The sequence below is a fragment of the Acartia tonsa genome, chromosome 4, assembly GCF_053477335.1.
Source record: "Acartia tonsa isolate MP-2025a chromosome 4, ASM5347733v1, whole genome shotgun sequence".
In the NCBI taxonomy this organism is placed as follows: Eukaryota; Metazoa; Arthropoda; class Copepoda; order Calanoida; family Acartiidae; genus Acartia; species Acartia tonsa.
In genome coordinates this window covers 21,463,720-21,486,385 of record NC_137263.1, presented here as the reverse complement: position 1 = coordinate 21,486,385, position 22,666 = coordinate 21,463,720, and the positions used below count along the sequence as shown (strand labels likewise).

General features: G+C 31.6%; 1 protein-coding gene across 2 annotated transcripts in view; it reads left to right on the top strand.

Moving 5' to 3' along the window:
• Window positions 1-5,201: 5,201 nt before the first annotated feature.
• The window catches only part of LOC145316426 (uncharacterized), a 79,452-nt gene continuing 61,987 nt past the window's right edge, over window positions 5,202-22,666 (top strand). For both annotated transcript variants that reach the window (XM_080156896.1, XM_080156895.1), the window contains exon 1: window positions 5,202-5,453. The gene's annotated coding sequence lies outside the window, so the exon portion shown is untranslated. The remainder of the gene's footprint in view (window positions 5,454-22,666) is intronic.

Genomic DNA, 22,666 nt, shown 5'->3' with positions numbered 1-22,666 from the left:
CCAACCCCCTACCCAGAACAACAAAGTTTTATTTAACTTGCCACTATTGTAATAATTTTGTAATATATGAGCAGGAATGTTAAATTTTACAGGGGGAAAAGGCATAAAATATTTAGAACAAAATAGGCAATGAAAAAGTGCAGCTGTTCTTAGTGTATATTTTTGTCGCTAGGTGTCTAATTTTAATTATAAGATTTTAAGTAGTTAGTAGTTTAAATATTTTTGTCCTATCTTTTTTTAAGTACATAACAAAACATTTTAATTTAATAAAATATGAAATTGATTTTTAGTCTTTTAATCAGTTATTAAATCAAAATTTTTTAACAATATTTATTATATAAGTTTAAATTCCATTGACAACAAAACATGCAAATTCAGTTCTATACTTGTAGTAATAATTTTCAATCTATGAAGAGAGATATCTTAAATTTACATTTTTGTAGTCTTGCATCAATTAGCTTATTTCATACATGGCAGTCATGTATTGTTCTCCTTCCAGGGAAAGTCGAAAGATTTTAGCATAGGTGCCACCATATGTGCGCTTTTAGTGAGAAATGTAGAGAAAAGTACTCCTTTCCTTATTAACTTTTTTATCAAGAAATAACTGTGACCTATTGAACTAAGCCTAAAAAACCGACCAACCCAAACCAATTAAAATGTTTCTTAAACAGTATAAATAATATTCGCTAGATGACTAGCTATGTATAAAGTAATAAGGTTTTTTTTGTCTATTACTTTGGAATAAGATATCGATAAATAGTAATCTGAGCAAGTTAAAAATTGAAATTACAAAGTAACTTTAAATCAAATACTTTTCTAAGGCCTACATTATGATATTAATAAAATAGCGAGAGGAAATTACTTTCAGGGCTCGGCAGCCGCTTGCAGTAAAATATTTTCTCGTATTCATTCGAATCCGGTAGATAAGAACCGGTTCTCATCCATACGAAAAAACTATGTCTAGCATCGACTTATATCCAGCATCCTACGAATATAAAAATGTACAATAATAAGATTAAAACCAGTTTTTCAGCCCCGAGGTGCCGAAGGCACGGGCTTTCATCTTATAATTGTACATTCTACATCCGGTAAAGCTGTTTATAATACGATGCGAGAAATAACTATTATCGAATTTAAAATTAAGCTGGAAAGCCAACCTGTTTTATATATGTATACTAGAGGCTGGGTTTCTAGCAGCTAGGGGCTCTATATCTAAAAGGGCAAGAAGAGGCAGAAAATAGACAAAAAAATATGCCAGGGCTTAAATAAACTAAAATAAAACAATCCGAAACCTATGTGAAGCTTTTCTAGAATGAGGAACTCAATTTTTGTAAGATTAAGCTTTACTACTTTTTATAATCGGATTAAAAAACCCATTAGGTAGTTTATGTAATATTCTTTTAGCAGCTGGATGGCGGCTGGCTGCGGCTGCTGAGTGCTTGGAGGGAGGGGGGGAGGGGTGAATATGAAAAAGTGCGAGTGGTTTTTAATGTGTATGAGCATGGGATTGCATGCAGGGATCTAAAGGGATAAGACCATGGCAGATAAATTAATGTACATTCCAAGTGATGATACATAAAATTACCCCTTCTGTAGATTAAAAATAGTGGTTGATGAAACGTTGAAACTTCACATGAATCAACCAATCAAAATCACGAAAGTCCCCAAAGATTATAAGCAAAGCAATAAGAAAACGTTATTTTGAAACTTTGGGGACTAGTGTAATAAACAGCCCATTGTCCCCTCTCTCTAGATTGCATGATATTTTGTTATAATTCTAACAACATACATATTTCAAATCTCTTTTTTTTCTCTTCTCTCTCTCTTTTTATCACTCTAAGGAAAATAGTAGATAATCTATAACCCTATATACGCTTTCATGTGTACAAGCTACAAAAGACAGAAAACTAAAGATGTTTTCTTATAATCTCATCTCTCTCCCTCTTTATATCTATCTATATATCTCTTTCTTTCTCTTACTCTCTCTCTCTCTCTCTCTCTCTCTTTCTCTTTCTTTCTCTCACTCTCTCCCTCTTTCTGTTCTATCTCTCTCATTCTCTCTCTCTCTCTCTCTCTCTCTCTCTCTCTCTCTCTCTCTCTCTCTCCCCCGCAATCACATTCTATCTCTTTATCTATTTATCTTTTTTTCTGGAGTATAGTGTAAAATTCTAAGTAAATTCATAACAGTTGATTCATTCAATATTAGTTCAAATAATTTGAACCCCAAGAAAAAAGGCAAAAAACCTAAAGATAATTTTAAGAAAAAATTGGACTTAACGCTCATATATGATTCTTAAGGGTTTTTACTGTACATAAAAATACCATCTCTTTCTTTAAAAAAAAATAGAATAGTCTAAAACCATCTCTTTAGCTATGTCAAGCTCCCTAAAAAGGAGAACTTAATAAGCCTTGAGGTTTTCCGAGATTCAATGATCAGAAAAAAGAAGCCATACTATATTATAAAATAGCGGCTACGCCCCCTAGAGGCCTCTAGGGGCACTTGAGGAGGGGAGAGTCGAATTTGATAACCCAATTTCTTATTTTAGATTTAAAAGAAATTTTTTTTTTTAATATTTTTTTGGGGGGAGGATAATTTTTTTCTAGGGGCGATTTCTCATAGGAGGGTGGTGGTACCCTCCCCCCAAAAAAGTTATAAACCTTCCCGTGACCTATGAGAAGCTGCCCTGTTAAGGAGAACCCGGTCGGTTTAGCGGTTAGCGAGATCCTTCGGTACAAACACACAGACAAACATCCTGTTACTTTAGTATAAGGATTAGAATGGTTGGGGCCTTCCTTTTTTATTACCATTCGACCAACTGAACTATAGAAAGCTTCTCTTTATAAAATAAGGAATGTTTCAACTTGTATGTGTAAACTTTAATAAATTTGATGATTCCCTGACTCTATCTCATAATTTTTTAAGGGTTAACAAAACATAGTGTGTCTTCAATTCCGCATAATGTTAAAGCAGACGCAAGTTTATAATAATAACATTTAAGCAGCGCATTATGCAAAAAAATATATATAATGCGATTAATGAGAGTTAAGGAAATTAAAAAGGGCAGTTTGTGCTGATGTATCATACTCTAAAATACAAATTATATGTATTTCAGTGCTTCTGTCTGCCTGCAAGTGGTTTGAAGCTATTTTCTTGGAGTTGGGACAATTCCCACCCCCCACCTCTAAGAAAAGAACCCCAATTCCATTTTCTTTTTTAAACATCTATGGGGTATCATGTGGTGAAACTTTCCTTGATTTCTCCTCTCATCCTTAAGGCTAGGAGCGAAGCCACTAGTGATACATATGATGTTCTTTGGATAAATGTAGGGGATTTATTTTTCTTGGGAAATAAAGCAAGTTTTCATTGTTAATTTCTCTGCAATGCATAAAACATATAATTAAATGGATATATGAAATACGTGGATATATTGACAGGGGAAATTTTGTCAGCAATTTATAAGGTTGCTCATTATCCTCATATATTGGTCAGTTCGTGTAGGTAGCTGCGAGCATTTCTTTATTAGAGTACTTGAAAATCTGGTGCAATATCCAAGTAATAATATGTCTATTAATATATAACTATAATGAATAATGCAAACAGAATTATATATTATGGTTTATATTATACTAGCGGATGCGCCCCTTGCATCAAGGAGCTCTGAATTAAAATGGGTAAGCAAAGAGCAGAAAAATAGCCCCAAACCTTAAATCTTAAAAAACAGCCTAAAATCATCCTGGGACTTGTGTGAACCTTTTCATAAAAGGAGAACTCGTTCAGTCCTGTAGTTATTGAAATCTTAAGCTTCAGTCAAAATAAACCCTTACTACAGTATAGGATTATGATTTATTTCTAAGAAAAAGAAACAAATTCAGAATTGTTACGGATCCTTAAACAAAATAAAGTGGCAAAAGTAATTTTAGCATTTCCAAACCCGATTAATATCCACTGGATTAGAACTGGTTCTCAGCCATACTGAAAAATCACGTATATCATCGTATTATAGAAAATTCCAAAAATCTTATAATTTTCATTTTAATATCCGCGGAAAGCTAATAAAGCTTATGATACTAATTATTAGTATTTTCATTATAGCTTTGAACCCAATTTAATTTATTTCCACTGCTGGAATATTATAAAACCTTGTATCGTATAATTTTTTTTATATTGATATTCTTTTAAGGGAACTAAAATAAAAATCTTTGAATTAATCCTTAATTATTTTGTTGGTCTGGGCAAACAAAACTGGAATTAATCCTGATTTTTTTTATTTTACTATCCGCGGTAAATTACATTGATAAACTAAAGAAGACAATGGATTTTATTATCTTTGCTCAATAGCTTCAGAGTTCTTAACTGAATCAGACTAAAAACGTATTACTTTGTTTAAATACTAAACGCTGTGCCCCTAAAAAGAGGCTGTAAACTTGAAAGGATATGGATAGGCAGAAAAATAGCCTTGCCAAGACTTATTTATAAAAAAATAAATATCGTAAAACCATCTTAGGACCAATAAAAAGCCTAAAGAAGGACCATATCGGTTCAGCGGTTAGCGAGATCCTTCGCTTTATATAGGATGATCCTTAAAGATATCCTTTTTATGGTTCATATCTAATCTATTTTCCTTTTTAATGGATATGGGGTGGGTTGAAAGGAAGATTTTCTTTAAACTTTGCCCCAACAACTTATATTAATCTTTAATTAAAATGATACTTTAATGTTGGATTGAGAAAGAAGAGAATCAAAATAGAAATAATACGGCTGGTTTAAAGAGTACAATTTTATATAAAAAGAGAAACTTTAAGGGGTAGTTATGACTTTTAAGTTTAACCGGCTGCAGAAAAGAGAAGGTTGTAATATCTTTGAATTGAATGAAAACATCCAAAATATGGCCTCTCCAACTTTCTAACATTCTCTTTCTATATTCCAATTAGGCTGGCGGAGGGAGGGGGGGGGGATCTTGTTTTAATGTTCATTTCTCCGACAGAGCCTCTCAGATTATTCTCTCCGGAGACAACAAGAGGGGGTGTTGTGTGTTGAGAGCAGAAAGACAGCTTCCACCCCCCCCCCATACCCCCCAACCTCCCTGTCTGTACCCATTCATCTGGTTCTGGTAGACATCACCCTTCCAGATTTAGAAGAGAGCCCCCAAGAGACCGGCGGCGGTCCCATATGAACTTGTACATGGCCGGTTCTCTGGTTGCAGTTGATCTCTGTACACAAACAGATTCTCTTCCTATTAGGATCAGCTTCTAGTCAGTAGTCAGTGTTAAATTAGTGCATGTATAAACCTTCTCCTTAATACAAAATACATAGTCTTCTCCCCCTTTTTCTCTTACGTTTGTAGAGTTTGTGATGATTTTGTGAGGCCAGTTTAGTGGACACCAAGTTTTTCATTTCTAAAATTTGTGATTTCAAGTATTACATCATCGTTGTGTTTTTAGTGCAAAATAAGGTAAGTTTTTAAATAAGTTTTTTTTAAATGATTTTAATTTTAATAAATATATCATAGTTGTTTTATTGTTTCTATTGCGAAAATTAGTTTTGCGAAGTCACAGATGTTCAAAAAAGTTTGAAATGATGAGCATTATAATTAAATGGTTGTTCTAAAACTTTTAGTGCCAGACAATGTAATTTTAGAATATTGTGTTCATATAAGATAGGACATTTATCTATTATAATCCTTATATAAAAGTAATAGGATGTCTGGCAGTTAATAGCTTAAGACCTCGCTGGACCGACATGGTTTTCTTACAGTGACATTCTTAAAGGTCTAGTAAAGGTTTGTAACTATTTTGTGGGATGGTACCCCCTGCTTGTATTGAAGAAATTATGAACATATTCCAAATTTTAAAAAAAATATAAAACATCCTAATAGTATTTTTTGTATTGTAGTAGTCTGAATATATTTTTCTATTGATTTTCTGTTGAACAAATTTAAATTATTTAAAAGTTTATTTTTGATGAAACTTACTGTTATCAATGCTCAGTTAGGTTAAATTGAGTCTTTTTTTATCGACACAGTCTTTAAAAGGTATAGGATCGTTGTTAACTAGACTTTAGTATTATTCCTAGAAAATAAATGTTGGCTAACCGGCAATGAACCTTTATTCTTGGCTAGGTAATATATCAGAATGGTATGTAAGTAAGGAATAACATATACAATCAACAATGGATATAGGATATACGTGGATATTATGACAGGAGAATTTTGTCGTCAATTTAACTTGCTAATATAGACATCAGTTATTGGTCAGTTCGTTCATCCAGTAGGAGGGGAGAGAATGGGATAAAGTGGATTGAAGAGGAGTATCGTTCTTTTAGTACATGAAAATCTGGTGCAACATCCATGAAATAATATTTCGATTTTATCAAAACATAATAGAGTTGACATGCTTAGAGTAATCTTTTGTTATTTAGATTCATCAATATTGCTTTATCAATGCATTAGCGGTTCCGCCTAAACTAAATAGATGCTCTGTATTCGAAAGGGTAGGGATCGAAGAGCAGAAAACCATCCCAAAACCTACATCTAATGAAAATAGAATAGCCCAAAACCTTCCCAGGACATGTGTGAATCTTCACTTAAATGGAGAACTCAATCGGTTAACTGCTATAGGAATAAAGCCATTAGAAGCTAAGAGAAGGGCCTTGGTTAAAGGTACAAAAATAAAGATAGGGTTTTAAATAATGCCACGGTCGTAGCGGTCATGCGTCTTGTGTCGTATTGGAAGGGTGACGCAAATTTCAGATCTCAGTTTTCGCGATTTGATTTACTATTTTTCTCTATAAGATAAAAGCGATGCTTGCTTGATTATCTAATTCGCTATAATATAAAGATAAATTTTTCTCAAGTCGCCAAATCTGGGGTCAGAAATTTGCGTATCCCTTCCAACTTGACGCAAGACGCATAACCGCTACGACCGTGGCATTATTTTGTCTACTATTAAAATAAAAATGAAGATAAGGGAAGCAGTTTATAATTAATATTTATTATGTTGATTGTTTATGCATATAATAGAAAACAAGGATAATAATGTGAAATAATAGCGCAATAAAAATATTATAAATTATTAGCGGCTACGCTCCTTGTATCCAGGTGCTCTTTATTAACAGGGGTAAGAAGAGGGCAGTAAAACAGCCTAAAACCACACCAAGGCCTAAATCAAAACAAGTTAGATTTAATCATTTTGTGATATTCTTGTTTTCATAAGTACGCACTGACATAGCCCTATGGTTATAGGGAAGCTACGCAAATTATATTTATAATCTTCAATAAACAGATAATTATTTGTAGCGTCAAGGGAATATTTATAATAGATAGACACTTTCTAATGGTTTTTTATCACAAAATGTCTTCTAACTAATAGATGTATGTTCATAAATTGCACATAAACTGGTTAAAGAATAGCTTCAAACCTGCAAATAAAAAAAAAGATTTTTAAGTTAATTATACAATTGATATTAAAGCGCTACTTTATAAGCTCTCTGATTAAAATTTAAAAATGTTCTATAAGTTTATAATAAAAATTCTGCCATCATAAATCATATGTTTGTATGTCTGCTAAGATATCGTCAACGGCTGGACCTATAGAGGAGGGAGATAAAATGTTTACCCCTCCGAGAGAAAATAACCATCCTATTTTTATATTCTTTGAATCACAATTCGTTTCTATAATAAACATTTAAAAATACATAAATTAATAGTTTGTTTCATATTTACCTCGAAATATAGTAGGTATATAAAAACAACAGTAATAATTTTTTTATGTGTTAAGTAGTTATGCCCTTATTAAGTTTTCCTTCAGAGGGAAGCTTCACATTTACCAACGTGCTAAATTATAACGTGTTAAAATATTTGCGGCTGCCGATACCTGCCCCCAAAACGAAAAACAATTTTGCCACACAAACTTTCTGAATCAAATTCATGATAGATATGGCTTTGTACTCAGGGAGGACATTATGTTGTTTAATACACTTGTCCCCAAAGTTTTATTATAACGTGTTCTTATTCGTTGGCATAACAACTGTGAGAACTTTTATTAAATTTTGATTGGTTTGTTAATTAAGTTGAGTGACAAAACGTTTCACCAACTGATTGTAATCTACAGAAGGGGTAATCTTGTGTATCATCATTGGGGATAACATCAATTTATCGTCCATTGCCTTATCCCTTTAGATTGCTTTGTGTAGTACATCACACATAATATTAATTATAAGAATTTACAATGAGCATATCAATCAAATCATATTTATCTGTATATGGTATAATGCATGTAAATAAAATCAAAACTTTATTGATTTATTTATTTTGAAAATTTTCATGATTATTATTATATATTTCTGTAGTATCTTATACATATAAAACTAGTATTTTCGCCCCTAGCATCTAAAGGCTGTGTATTCGAGGTTTATTTATAATAGCTTAAAACCATCCCAATATATGAATATGAAATAGCCTAAAACCATAAAAGGACCTATGTAAAACTTTCCTAAAATGGAGAATCCAATAGGTTTAGAGGTTAATGAGATCCTTAGCTTTAAAAAAAACCTTGCTTCTGTATATTATAGGATACATACAAAATTAATGGTTTCGACTCTAGCCTAAAACCATTCTGGTACATATGTGAAGCTTCCCTAAACCGAAGAACTTTATCGGTTCAGAAGTTATTGAAATCTTAAGCTACAGACAAAAAAAACCTTACTTCTTTATGTAAAAGAGATGAAAAAACATAAAACCTTCATGAGACCTAATAGAAGCTTCCCTACATTGGAAAACTCAATCAGTTTATTAATAGGAACATCGATAGTACCCTCTAAATTAAAGTACTTGGAGGGTTTAAGGCTTTTTTTCTTTCAAAGAAGAGCTAGGAGCTATGAAGGAAGCCACTAGTCGAAGACATAAAGTAATAAAATAATAGAAAACAGTAACATAAAATTTTATTGAAATAGGGATGGTGTATTTAAATGCTTGTCTTTGAAAATCTTCAAAATATTTCTTATATAATAAAAAAAAATATATATTAGATATCTTATTGTGTATTCCAGTAAGGCTTCGAAAATTCGAAACCGATTAATATCCACTGGATTAGAAAAATCGGGTATAGCATCATATTACAGACAATTTTCCACGAATATTAAAAAGAAAAATTATAATACCAGTTTGTTTTAATCTTATATTTTTATTTTTTACTCGCGGAAAGCTGTCTATAATATGATGCGATAAATAACTATTATAATATTAAGTAAATAGCAATTTAGAAAAATTATAACTATCAATTAATGATGTGAATTGAAGGGTATTTTTGCTACATGTAACATTAATGTTGAACAGTAAGAATACAAGAGGCCTAAAAGTTATGCAAAACAAACAGTAGGATGGGCAAGAATTTTTTAGTGTTTGAACATAGTAGCAACCCAGCGCGTGTTCAGGATTTTGTCAGAGAAGTGCATGAAGCACCACAAAAAATTGTAGAATATATGAAATTTAGGGAATAAAAAATGTACATCCTTCCTTAATGATAATAAATAAAATTACCCCCTTTTCTTTACACTCTATGGTTTACCAAAAAAATGCGCTAGACGGATTTTTATTTTTTTTATTCTTGGCGATTTCTCTTGGGAGGGTGTTGGTACCCTCCCCCAAAATAGCTATAAACCATCATAGGATTTATTAAGGCCTTCACTGTAAAGGAGAACCATTTCAGTCCAGCGGTTAGAAAGATCTTTCGGTACAGACTTTATTATAAGGATTATTGATTTTAACCTCTAGAACCTATGAATCTGAATTTTGAACCAGCCTAAAGCATAAATGTAGTTTATAATTGTCTATTACATACACTGCAAAGTATAATCTTTATTTTGATTCAGCCTAAAGTATAAATGTAGTATATAAATGTATGAATTGTCTATTACATACACTGCAAAGTATAATCTTTATTTTGATCCAGCCTAAAGTATAAATGTATGAATTGTCTATTACATACACTGCAAAGTATAATATGAATTTTGAACCAGCCTAAAGTATAAATGTATGAATTGTCTATTACATACACTGCAAAGTGTAATCTTTACGTATTTAAATCCCTCACAAACTACCAAATAAGAATTTATACAAAAAAAAATAATTAGTTTTATCAATAATTGTGCAGTAAGTATCTATTAGAAATACCTCTTCTGTCGATTAAATTATTGGTTAAAAGGTTTGGAAACAAAAGCAACCAATGAAAATTCAATAAAAATACCCAAATTTTTTTTTATCCATAGAATAAGATAACATGGTTATAAAACTTTGGGTACCAGAGTCATTTATAGTCTAATGTCCCCCCCCCCCTCTCTGGTTTTACTTCAGGTCATGTCAGGTTAATGGGTAAATTGGGTAGCTAGAAAAAGGGAGTAAGGGAGGGGACAATGGATCGAATATTCAACTTTTAGGAGTCTCAGACTTTGGGGACTGGCTTAAAGGGAATGTGCAAGAATTTAGCAGTTTCTGACTGGGTTTGGGGACTTGCGCATGAAATGCCGCTACTCGTTATGTATGTTTTGAATATTGCAGACAGGGAGAAGGGATAAGGGAAGTGGGGGCAAGGTTCAATAATCTTTTAATATAAAAATCACACCAAAAAACCTCAATATATTTCATCAAAAACAAGTTGTGATTTCACTTTACATGACGCTATGGAAATCTATTATTCAATTAACAATCCCTTTATATTTTCCTACAAATTTATTGGATTAAACTGGATTTCATGCCCTTTCTTTTATAACTCTTATATTGAATTAATTGCCCATTGTCCCCTCCCTTACTCCCTGAGCTAGAATAGTTATTTCTCGCATCGTATTATAAACAGGTTCCTATCCACCGGATTCGAATAAATACGAGGAAATAAATTATTAACTTATTTATTATCTATATTTGCGACATTTTTTATATGATATATTTTCCGGGACCAATGAAAACTCGTGATATCTCCGTGTGAGCCATCTCAATCCTAAATAATAATCAAATACAATTCAGTGCTGAATCATGTAAGTATTCTTATGTTTACGCAAAAAAAGGTTATTGTTAAAAGCCACCAGATTATCATGAACTCAAAAAAAAGTGGAACTCGTAGCTGGCCTATATAACCATAACCCCCGTCCACCTCCTTTACACCATCCCCTCCTTGCTTCTGAATGAACGAACTGACCAATAAATGGTGTTCATGTTAACAACCTAAATTGACTTCAATTTTTACCATGTCATAGTATTCACGTATATTCTATATCCATTGCTCTTATCATGTTTTTAAGCATTAAACTTTTATATTTGACACTCCTCCAATATTTCATCAGGAGTCAGAACATTTACAACAAACCCAAAATTTAAAACTTGCGGATTTATAAATTTTCAAGTATGATATTTCCGCGTACGTGTAAACACCATTATTCTAAATAATTCCAAGATGCGCAAAAACATTGGTTTTTAATCCATTTATTTATAAACTATCGCTTTCATATATACAGTTAGGGAGTTGAATCCATTTTTATAGAAGCAGAAATATAATCTATGATTATAGTTTGGACCCTCTAAAACTGTAATCTACCTTTCCACTTTCCCCTCTCTTGGTGAAGATATCTTCAACGCCGATACGATTTTTGAAATGTAAGATTCTACTTTCCCTTCTCGGTGAAGATATCTTCAACGCCGATACGATTTTTGAAATGTAAGATTCTACTTTCCCTTCTCTTGGTGAAGATATCTTCAACGCCGATACGATTTTTGAAATGTAAGATTCCACTTTCCCCTCTCTTGGTGAAGATATCTTCAACGCCGATACGATTTTTGAAATTTAAGATTCCACTTTTGCCTCTCTTGGTGAAGATATCTTCAACAAGAGAGACAAAAGTGGAATCTTATATTTCAAAAATCGTATCGGCGTTGAAGATATCTTCAACAAGAGAGGGGAAAGTGGAAGGGTAGATTACAGTTTTAGAGGGTCCAAACCATAATCATAGATTATATTTCTGCTTCTATAAAAATGGATTCAACTCCCTAACTGATATACATACATATATGAGTCAATTTTAAACCAAACGACTCGAGGATATACTTTTTGTGAGATTTACTAATCTATTCATCTAATTTTTTAAATAATATTTCCTAGGACAACAAGGTGCAATAGGCGAAGCATCTCCAATACTCTATGATTAAATCCTTAAAATCAAATTTTGTCTTTATACAGGATTTGTTTAGACTTACAAATTAATGTTATGCTTGTTAAGTTCTGATACTCTAGGGGAGTTATTGTTCCTTTGTCCTTTCTTCTGATTGTAGAGCTTCGCTTTTATGGATGTTGTCAACCTTATTAAGAATAAATTTCACAAAGAGTAAAATTATGAATTAGAAACATTGTACATATTGTTTTGTCCTACTTTAAATTTCTCAAATACATAATCAAGATGCCTGGCTTTCAAGGACATGTATTTGGATACTGAAAAATATTTTTACTGTCTAAGCCTTGGTGAAATAAACATTTTACAATTCTAAAAATCAGCTGGAAGTCTAAACCTCTATTCATAGGATAAGTTAAAATTAACTTAACTTAAGATTAAGTTAGACAAAAAGCAAAAAAATTAAGGTAAAAGATACATAACTTCACAAAGTCAGAGTTATAGAAAATAAATGCAGATTATAAAAGCTTCTCCCCTAGACTCTAGGTCCACCCACATCCAGAAACCTTGCCTATACCAAAGTTAAAATTCCCAGAAAAGTTTAAAACAATTTGACCAGCCGTTAACGGATCTTAGCGTATAGACAGATAGACATCCTGTTACTTTTGTCTTTTGGATAGCAAAGAAGGAGGGGAAATTGGGCTGTCTATTACACTAGTCCCATAGACGTCCAAGGGGGAGGGGTAAAAGGGTGATTACCACCCAAAAAAATTTTACCCCGGGGGTAAATTTTTTTTTTTTTGGGGGGGGGGTAAACAAAATTTACCGCGCCATTTTACCCCCCCCCCCCAAAAAGCAATTTACCCACCCCTTAAAAAAAATTTACCCCCCCCCCCCCCCAAATAAAAAAGCTTGGACGCCCCTGACTAGTCCCCAAAGTTTTACAATAATATTTTCGTAGTCTTTGTTTTACTAACTTTGGGGACTTTTGTTGAATTTTGATTGGTCGGTTTATTAAGTTAATTGTCTAAAATGTTTCAACCACTAATTGTTATCTAGAGAAGAGGTAATTTTGATCATCATCATTGGGGATGAACATTAATTTATGGACCATTGTCTTATCCCTTTAGATCCCTGATTGGATAGAGTAATCGTTATCTTCTGAATGAAAGAATACTCCTCCGTGGCTAGCTACGGAAGCTAATATAGTTTGATAAGAATTACGAGACAAGTCAGTGACGAGCTGAGGCGAGAATTCATTTCCTCTGTCTAGATAAAAAGAATTATGATCCAAACTTTGAGAATCCTCACCCGTAGATTAACTATATTGCAGCACGTTATGGCGGATAGGTAATCAATCTTGTTATTGTTTCTTCACTGGTGGCTTTACTACTAGAGGCCTCTAGGGTGGACGGATGGTAAGGCCTTCCTTACTTTAAATTTTAGTTTTACGAGTAAAAAATAAATTTATAAATAGTTCTAAATCTTCTCAGACCTTAGAGGGAGCTACACTGTAAAGGAGACCCATATCGGTTTAGTTGTTAGCGAAATATTTCGGGTACAAACAGACATCCTGTTACTTTTATTTAAGGATAGGTATATACATCTCAGTAATTAATAATAATAAAAAAATCTCAATTAGCAACCCAATATCATAAATTAGCAGATTTTTTCAATAGGCCTAACAGCAATTTCTGGAGCAAAAAATAAACAATGATGTTCTTTCCCCAAAAAGAAAAATTTCTATGTATACTGCTCTATTCAATGTCCTTAGACTTGCATTTATTTTCTGATCCCTTTCTAAAATGTAATTTAGGGTTTAATTGTTGTATCCTTTATCCATGCATTATTACATATATACTTTAGGATTGGGTTTAGATATGTAGGTAAGCCTTTCAAAGTGGCCCCTAGAATTTTGAATTATAGATATGTATGTAACTTATTATTCATGTTTTAAATGTTTTCAGAAAAAAACCTTTATGCAGGAAACATGGGTATTATCAAAATTAAATGCAAAATTTTGGTTTCTTTAAGATCATTTATTGTGTAAAATTTGAATTACATATAAACTATATTTTAAAATATTTTTAGAACACATCATACTTGGGTAAATATATCCTTCTTTAAATACGAAGCTCTTCTATAATTAGAGTTTAATAGTAGATAGTAGACAGTAGTTTAATAGATCTTATCGTTAATTTAAGGTTGTTAGAAGTGTCCTATAAATTTTAATCTTGGCATGGTGATTCCTGTAGTTGTTAGGTACGATTTAAAAGAGTAGCAACTCTATAATCGTTACCAGAATGTACGTACGTTTATTTAAAACATTTGGATTTTAACCGATTTGACTACAATTTTTATGTTATATAATTATCCTATTCATTTGATTTTTGTAATACTGATTCCTATTACAACAAGGTATAATGTTCTAGGCGAAACATGTCAATTGACATTTAAATATTTATTCCAATACGAAATAATATACAAACATAGTTAAAACATAATAATAATAAAAAGATAAAATTAAGACATAAATCGATCCACATAGAACGAATAAAAGAAACAATGTGTATGTTAGGCTTAGTTTGATATGAAATTAATAAAATCATATATTATATTGTTATTCAAGCCAGCATTATGAAGGAGTTTACAAGTAAATTGAGATAAAAGAATAGAGTGTGCATAGAAATTGTTGTCATCCCACTTAATGAAATCGTCCTCTATGCTTATTTTTAAAGATCTATCTTTTGCAACTAAAATTAAATGGGATAATTGTAGATAGAAATCGTTTGAAAAGCCTTCATAAAACATATTGTATAAGTAAAAGTTTTCTTTTAAAAAGATGAATTCTGGCTTACTATCATTTAGAACATAATCTAGAAATAATGCAAGTTTATGTATAAAATAGGTAGGAAACACACAGAAATAGAGGGCATGTTCTGTTGAGCTTATTATATTACATTTTGAACATAATTTTGAATCAGTTAATTTAAATTTATATAGTTTATTTTTACTATTTAATGTTCTGTTCATTTGTTCAAGGATAAAATTTTTATAATATAAAATAATTGGCATGCTAAATATTTTTTTTAACGACATAGAAAGCATTTCTTTGTCTGGAATATATAACTTATCACTCACTCTAGTTTTTAGTGCAGGTAGCTCACATGAGTTTTTATTTCTATGAATTAGTTTAAAATGGAATTCAGCATATAAGCAGTTTTACAACAAATTTACTTAAAATTTTTATATTTTTATTCTGCATGTTCAGTTCTGACACTTTAAAAGTTTTAATGTTTGTCTGTCCTACCGTTTCAGAGCTTTGCTTTTATGGATGTTGTCATCCTTTGTTTTGTCTTTTGATACAGTTAAGTTTTTGACAAGAAATTATTTATGGGGTTTTTAAAGAGTGCTAATATTAGCTATGTGTCTGGTTGAAATTGGCCAATTTCCTATATTTACAACATGCACAATTTATGACACTTTACCATCGCTCAAAGACGCCTATTATTGAAATTATTTTTTCGATTTTTTTTACAGATTTTTAAATGATATCAAATGAAAAAGACCAAATTGTATAGAATCCAGTCTGTTATTTCTTCAATAAAAAGCAGGGACAGGGGGTAAAATATTTTTTGGGGTTAATATTAAAATATATTTTTGATTTATGGAAGGAATTAACGTACGTGCCTTACTCCAAAATAGCTGATTAAAAATATGCCCTGAATCAATAAAAAAAGTCCATATTTTTCAACTTTTCGTCATGGACCTACCGATATCTGATTTTATAAAAGTTATATAAGTTTGAGAAACGTCTCATAGTATGATAATTAAAAAGTAAATAATAGCAAGAAAATTTGCAATTTATGAAACATTTACGTTCTAAAAGTTTGAAATGCAGCTACTACAAAAATAATCCTCAAAAGAGGAAGCTACCGTTAATGGTACCAAAAATGTTAAGGGCCAAAGTAAAAAACTTAAAATCTTGATTAGTTGGTACAAATTAGCACTGTCCAAACTTTTCCACGAAAAATGTTAGTCTGTTAGCCTATATCACAGACGTTGGGGGGAGGGGGTAAAGGGGTGTTTACATACCTCAAATTTTGAAACCCATTTTTTTCTCTTTTAATATCTGTAATATTACATAATTATATGTAATACTATTTCTATGCCAATCATAATTTTCAGTTACTTACGACGCACCCTTAACGGCAGCTTAAATTTTTTTTTGATTTCTTGTGAGTGACCTGACCATATACACAACTTTGCACACCAAGATAACAATGGATTTATTATTACTTGGATCTTACACCAGATTATCATGTACTTTAAATAAAGTGAAACTTGTAGCTGGCTAATAAAATCCCCTCCCCTTTTACCCTATCCACTCCCATTCTACTGGATGAACGAACTGACCAATAACTGAGTTCGAAGTTAACAACCTAAATTGACGACAATTTTTCTCCTGTCATCATATCCACGTATATTCTGTATCCATTAAGATAAGACAACCATTTTACTCTGTCATATGACATATTTCCTACACCTTGATTTTTTTTCAAATCATTTGTTATAAGACTTTTCATCCTATTATATAAAGTAGTAAGGTAATTTTGTCTGTGTTCTAAATTTAAAGTAAGTTATACATAGGTCCCTAGATAGTTTTAGGCTATTTTTATATTAGATTTGTGCCTTAGAATGGTTTTAGGCTATTTTCTACCATACAGATACAGAGCCCTAAATGCTAGGGGCGCCAAGGCTAGTAGATGATAAGGTATAAGACAATGGTCGATGAAATTATGTAACCGCCATTTATGGGAAACAAGATTACCCCTTTTGTAGATTACAATTGTTGGTTTGAAAGTTTAGACACTATTAGCTTGAACCAATCAACATTTACCAAAAGGACCCAAAGTTTTCAAGCCATCGAATAAGAAATTTTTTATAAAACTTTGGGTGCCATTATAATATAGGATATTATTCTAGCTATGCACTAGTTAAATTTCCCTAACCAAATTTGTAATAAACACAATAGAATATAAGCTGTAAAAATATTAATACAATTTTGTCTTGCTAAAAAGAACAGTTTACAAAAAATGTTCGTTTTGAAAGCGAAATTATGGTCTGTACGTCCGTAACGGTTAGGTCTTTTCGTTAGTTTATACTTGTTATAATTGTCCTATCGATTTCAAACTTTTCAAGATGATTCCTATAAGAGTTAGGTACGATTTACTAGTAACTCTATAATCGTTACCAGAAAGTCCACACGTCCATTTAAAACGCTGGGTTTTTTTTGCAACAACTTTTTGTATGATATAATTATCCTATTCATCTGATTTTTGGAATATTTATTCCTAGGATAATAAGGTACAAAATTATAAGCGAGGCTTATCAATAATAAAATCCAAGAAATGAACGTATGTCCTGTTTTTTATTTTCTGACACTCTAGTTATTGTACATTTGTCCTTCCTTCTGATTTGAGAGACACTTGTTATAGAGTAGGTTCGCTACAAAGAAAAGTAACTTTTCCAACTACACATTTGGAAGTGCAGTTGACATTTTATTTTTTTTCTCCTTGGATTTCCCAGAAAGAAATGTCATGGAAATTTGACAAAGTCTCAAAAGTAAATGAAAGTTTTTACATTGAGAATTGGTTTTCAGATATATTATGGAAAAGTGAAGATTTCTACATATAATTGGCGTGTCCTTCCTTTCGAAATTATGTTTTTAGACATATTAAGATCGCGTTATTGATTTTAAACCTTGCATGATGACTGTCAGTTCTAATTGTTCGTTTCTCTAGCTATCTTTTCGCCAAAGTTTGTAACTCATCTTAATAAACCAATTCAATAAAAGTCCTCAAAGTTTTATGAATGAGAAAACATTACTATAAAACTTTGAGGACTCGTGTAAGAAACAGCCCAATTTCCCCTCCCTCTCTGGCTTTTAAGTTTGAAGTCCCCGACATTCCATTATTTTGTTTCTTTAAGTTTTTAAATAATTTAATATTCTTTCAATATTAAATGAAATACAACCAAGGTCAGTTTAAATACCAGATAAAATGTCAGACTATTAGATGCACATTTACGCAGTGAGACAAAAGTTTCATTGAAAATTAGATATTTATTCTTCTATGTACATTATGGCATTTTACAATAATTGTTATTTATCGCATCGTATTATAGACAGCTTTCTGTGGATATTAAAATGAAAATTTTTAAGATTACACAATTTTAACAAAACTGGTATAAACTTTCTTTTAACATTCAAGGGAAATTATCTATAATAGGATGCTTTACATGAGATTTCAGTATGAGAACCAGTTCTAGTCCAGCTGATATTATTCGGTTTAGAAGCGATATTGAAAAAAAACTTTAAAACGACAAGCAAGTAATATAAAGCTTAGTTTCCTAAACTTTGTAAATATTTTAATCACTAAATATCTTCTTAGAAAAAAAACTAAATTGTGTTGAAGGTTTAAAACCATATGAAATTAAGATCTAAAAAAATAGTTTGATTTTTGAGAAAGACTGAGAACCATACTAGAAAAGTTATTTTATGGGGTTCTCTCCAATTTTATGTCGTACTATAAACTTTAAATGTGATTATTCCTTAGTCTGCCTTTGCAAATTAAGTCACGCAGACAAAATTCAGTTGATAAGTAGCTGTGCTGCTAAAAAGAAATCCAAAACTAATGTAGTCTAGTAATATATGTAGAATATACGTGGATATTATGACAGGGGGAAATGTTGTTAATTTAGCTTCATAATATTTATTGGTCAGTTTGTTTATTCATTGGGAGGTGAAGAAATGTGGTAAGGGAGCTAGAAGGGGGAGTCGTTATTTTATCCAGCTACAAATTTTCCTTTATTATAGATCATGAAAATCTGGTGTAAGATCCAAGTAATAATATATCCATTAGTCTACGTAGTCTGACCCTTTTGGAAAGGTTATATTGTACATAAGTATTGAATTAGTTTGTAATTTCATCCTAATTGGAGAAATGTTTTTCTCTGTCTCCAAAATTAATCCCAGGGCTCGGCAGCCGCGTGTCAGCCGCGACTAAGCTCAAATTAAAACCTGTTGGATGCTATGGATTGTCATACTCAGGTCAGATCTAGACTTTCAGATAATTTTTTAATTGTAAACGGTTAGAATTGAATCTTTGAAGATTCCAAGCGGCTGGCGCGCGGATGCCGAGCCCTGATTAATTCTTCTAGAACTAGAAGCATTGAATTGACATATAATTCAATAATTAACGTCGTCTAAAGTATAAAAGTATTCATGGCTGAAATAGCATTAACAATATTTTAGTATCATAGTATAAATCTTTTTTTTAATTTCATTATAAAATAAAATCTCTCATGTTTTGAAGAAAAGACTATTTTTCCCTGCAGTAAATAGGTTATTTAATAAATAAATTTATAAGTAAGTAATGATGTATAACCCAGACAAATACATGGTTCAAGTGGTTGGGACAGGGTTATGTAACCCCTATCCCCTCTATTCTTTTACACTAATATTTTGTATAGACTCGCTTCTTTGCCCAAAGAAACACGTGCTAAAGTGTATAAAATGTATAAATAGTGCTTATTTGTGCAAAAAGAATACACAAACAATCTTCAATTTACATAAATATAAAAGTTGATGCACAATTTAAGAACATTATTGCATTGGAAATACATTTTCGATATGAAGGTGCATTCATAATAGAGTTTATATACATAGAAAGTTAGGAGCTTAAAAGTCTTAATATTAATAAGCGCAAAAAGACATGATATACTCGTCAATTGAGGTTGCCAACATGGATATCACTTAATGGTCAGTTCATTCATACAGTAGGAAGGAAGTGGATGGGGGGATCGTAATGTTAGCCAACTACAAGTTTCACTTTATTATAATACACGATACATGATAATCTAGTGTAAGATCCAAGTAAGATATAATAAATGCATTATTGGATTCTATAAGATGTAGCACAATTATCTCTCATTCGTTCTCTCTTCTTCTTAGTTTCATTATTGAGGCTGCTCTATAACTTCGTCCAAAATCTCTAAGGTTACATGATTGTTCATTTAAAGCTTAATAACAAAATTTTCGAAATTTAGAGTCGTTCTTTCATTCTAAATATATATATATATATTTATTCTATTAAAAAAAGTAGAAAGAGTTTTTTTTATCTGAATCTTAAAATTTCAATAACTATTGAAACGATTGAGTTTTCTATTTTAGGTAAGCTTTTCCATTCTTCTTTTCCCTATTTCTATCTCACTGTGTGAATATATAGAAACAAGAATGATTTCATCCAGAAAAGCAAAGCTCAACAAACGAAAATAAAGTGACAACGCATTTAACAATATCTTAAAGTCTAAACAAAAACTAAGTTTAAATCTATCTCCAGTTACTGGAATAATACAAGATACTTTTTAATATCTGTTTATTACTTAATTAAAGAGATGATTCAAATGTAACTTTTTACCTTGTTGTTAAAGGAATAATTATTCTAAAAAACAGTTGATTATGATAATTACAACACATAAAAAATGGTGTCAAAAAGTTAAAAATCAGCATGTTTTAAATTAACGTACTTCACTCTAGAATAGGTTGTTGAGCTGCTAAGCTTACTACATTTTACCCAACTGTTATAGGAATCGGTTTCCAAAGTTTAAAATCGAATGAACGATTCTAACATGACTAAATTTGTAATAAGAGTTTACCATTTTGGACGGACTGACCTACCTTAATTAAAGAAAAGCTTCGCTTTTAAAAACAATCAATTTTGTTTAGATCAATAATCATTTATGTTTTCAATCATGAGCAGGTCTCTGTAGGTCGTATTGGGTCAGAAATTTATATTTGACCCTTTCCTTTCAGGGAAGGAGAGGACATATGCATGTTTAGTACACTAGTCCCCAAAGTTTTAAAAGTTATTCGTTTGCTCAACAACTTTGGGGACATTTGTTGATTTTTGATTGGATGGTGCGTTAAGTTTAGTGCCTAAACGTTTAAGACGCTAATTTTAGTCTACAGAGGGGTAATTTTGTTTATCATCATTGGGAATGTATATCAATTTATCGGTCATTGTCTTTTTCCTTAAGCACCCTGCTTTCCTTACAATTATCCTTCATTCTTGATCTGATCTTATTGTTTTCAATAGCATAGCTCCTATATAACTTCTATTTGCCAGTAATGAATTTATTATTACTTGGATCATACACCAGAATATCATGTACTCTAATAAAGTGTAAGTTGTAGCGGGCTATAATAACGATCCCCACCATCCCCCCCTCATTTATCCCATCCCCTCCACTCAAACTGATCAATAAATGACAAGGGAAATAGCAATCTAAATTGACAAAAAATTCCCCTGTTATAATATCCACGAATATTCTACATCCATATTGTCAGTGCGCCAATATTAGACAATTATTATTATAGTTTCCTATAAGTGATCTTAAGGTTTATATACAATGGACTATAAGTAGATGAACATCTCTACTGATGATAAACCAAAACACACCTACTGTAGAAAGAAATGATTGGTTTAGAAGTTTGAACACTGACCGATCAAGATTTAATTAAGTACCAAAAGTTTAAAATACAACGAATAAGAAAACTTGTTTAGAAAACTTTGGGTACCAGCATAATATACAATTACAGTCCCGTCTTCAATCCCTGGGATATTGCTCTAGTTTAGGGGATTTCCTAGGAATTGGCAGTTGTACCCCATCCCATAAACGTCCAAGGGGGGGGGGTAAAGTGGAGATTATCCCCCCCCCAATTTTTTTTTCATTTTATCCCCCCCCCTATTTAAAATTTACCGTAGGCACCCCCAACCATTTAGGAAGGGGTATTTACCCCCCCCCCAAAAAAAAAAAGCTTGGACGTCCCTGCCCCATCCCAAATTTCTTTTATTCTTATCTATTCCAAATTATTTCTTTTTAAAAAATAAGCTTAATTTTGCATTATAAAGTAACGATTGCATAAAAAATCATCAAAGGACAAGAATCTAAAGGGATAAGACAATGGCCGATAAATTAATGTACATCCACAATAATGATGCACAAAATTACCCTTTCTGTAGATTACAATCAGTGGTTGAAACGTTTGGACACTCAAACCAATCAATTAGAATTAATTAAAAGTGTAATAAACATTTTATTGTCCACTCTCTCTCTCTTATCAGAGAAAAACATTTAGCACACAAGACTTTAAGAAAAGATTTGTCTTTTAAAAATACCGATTATTAAAAGCTTTTAATTTTTGCCACCACTATCGTATAGAAAATCAATAGTAAAGTTTTTCTATTGTAAAATGGTTTGGTCATATTGTATTGTGTGTTTTAAACCCGAACATTCCTTTTAGATAGTTGGGATTCCATGCTTTTTTGTTCGGTTAAAGCTGCGTTTAATTTTGTTAAGATTATAAGAGGGGAGATAAAAAAAACCCCCCCCACACCTTCCACCTTCTAGCCTTATAAAATTTTTTTTTTTAAATAAGCGGAAATGATTTTT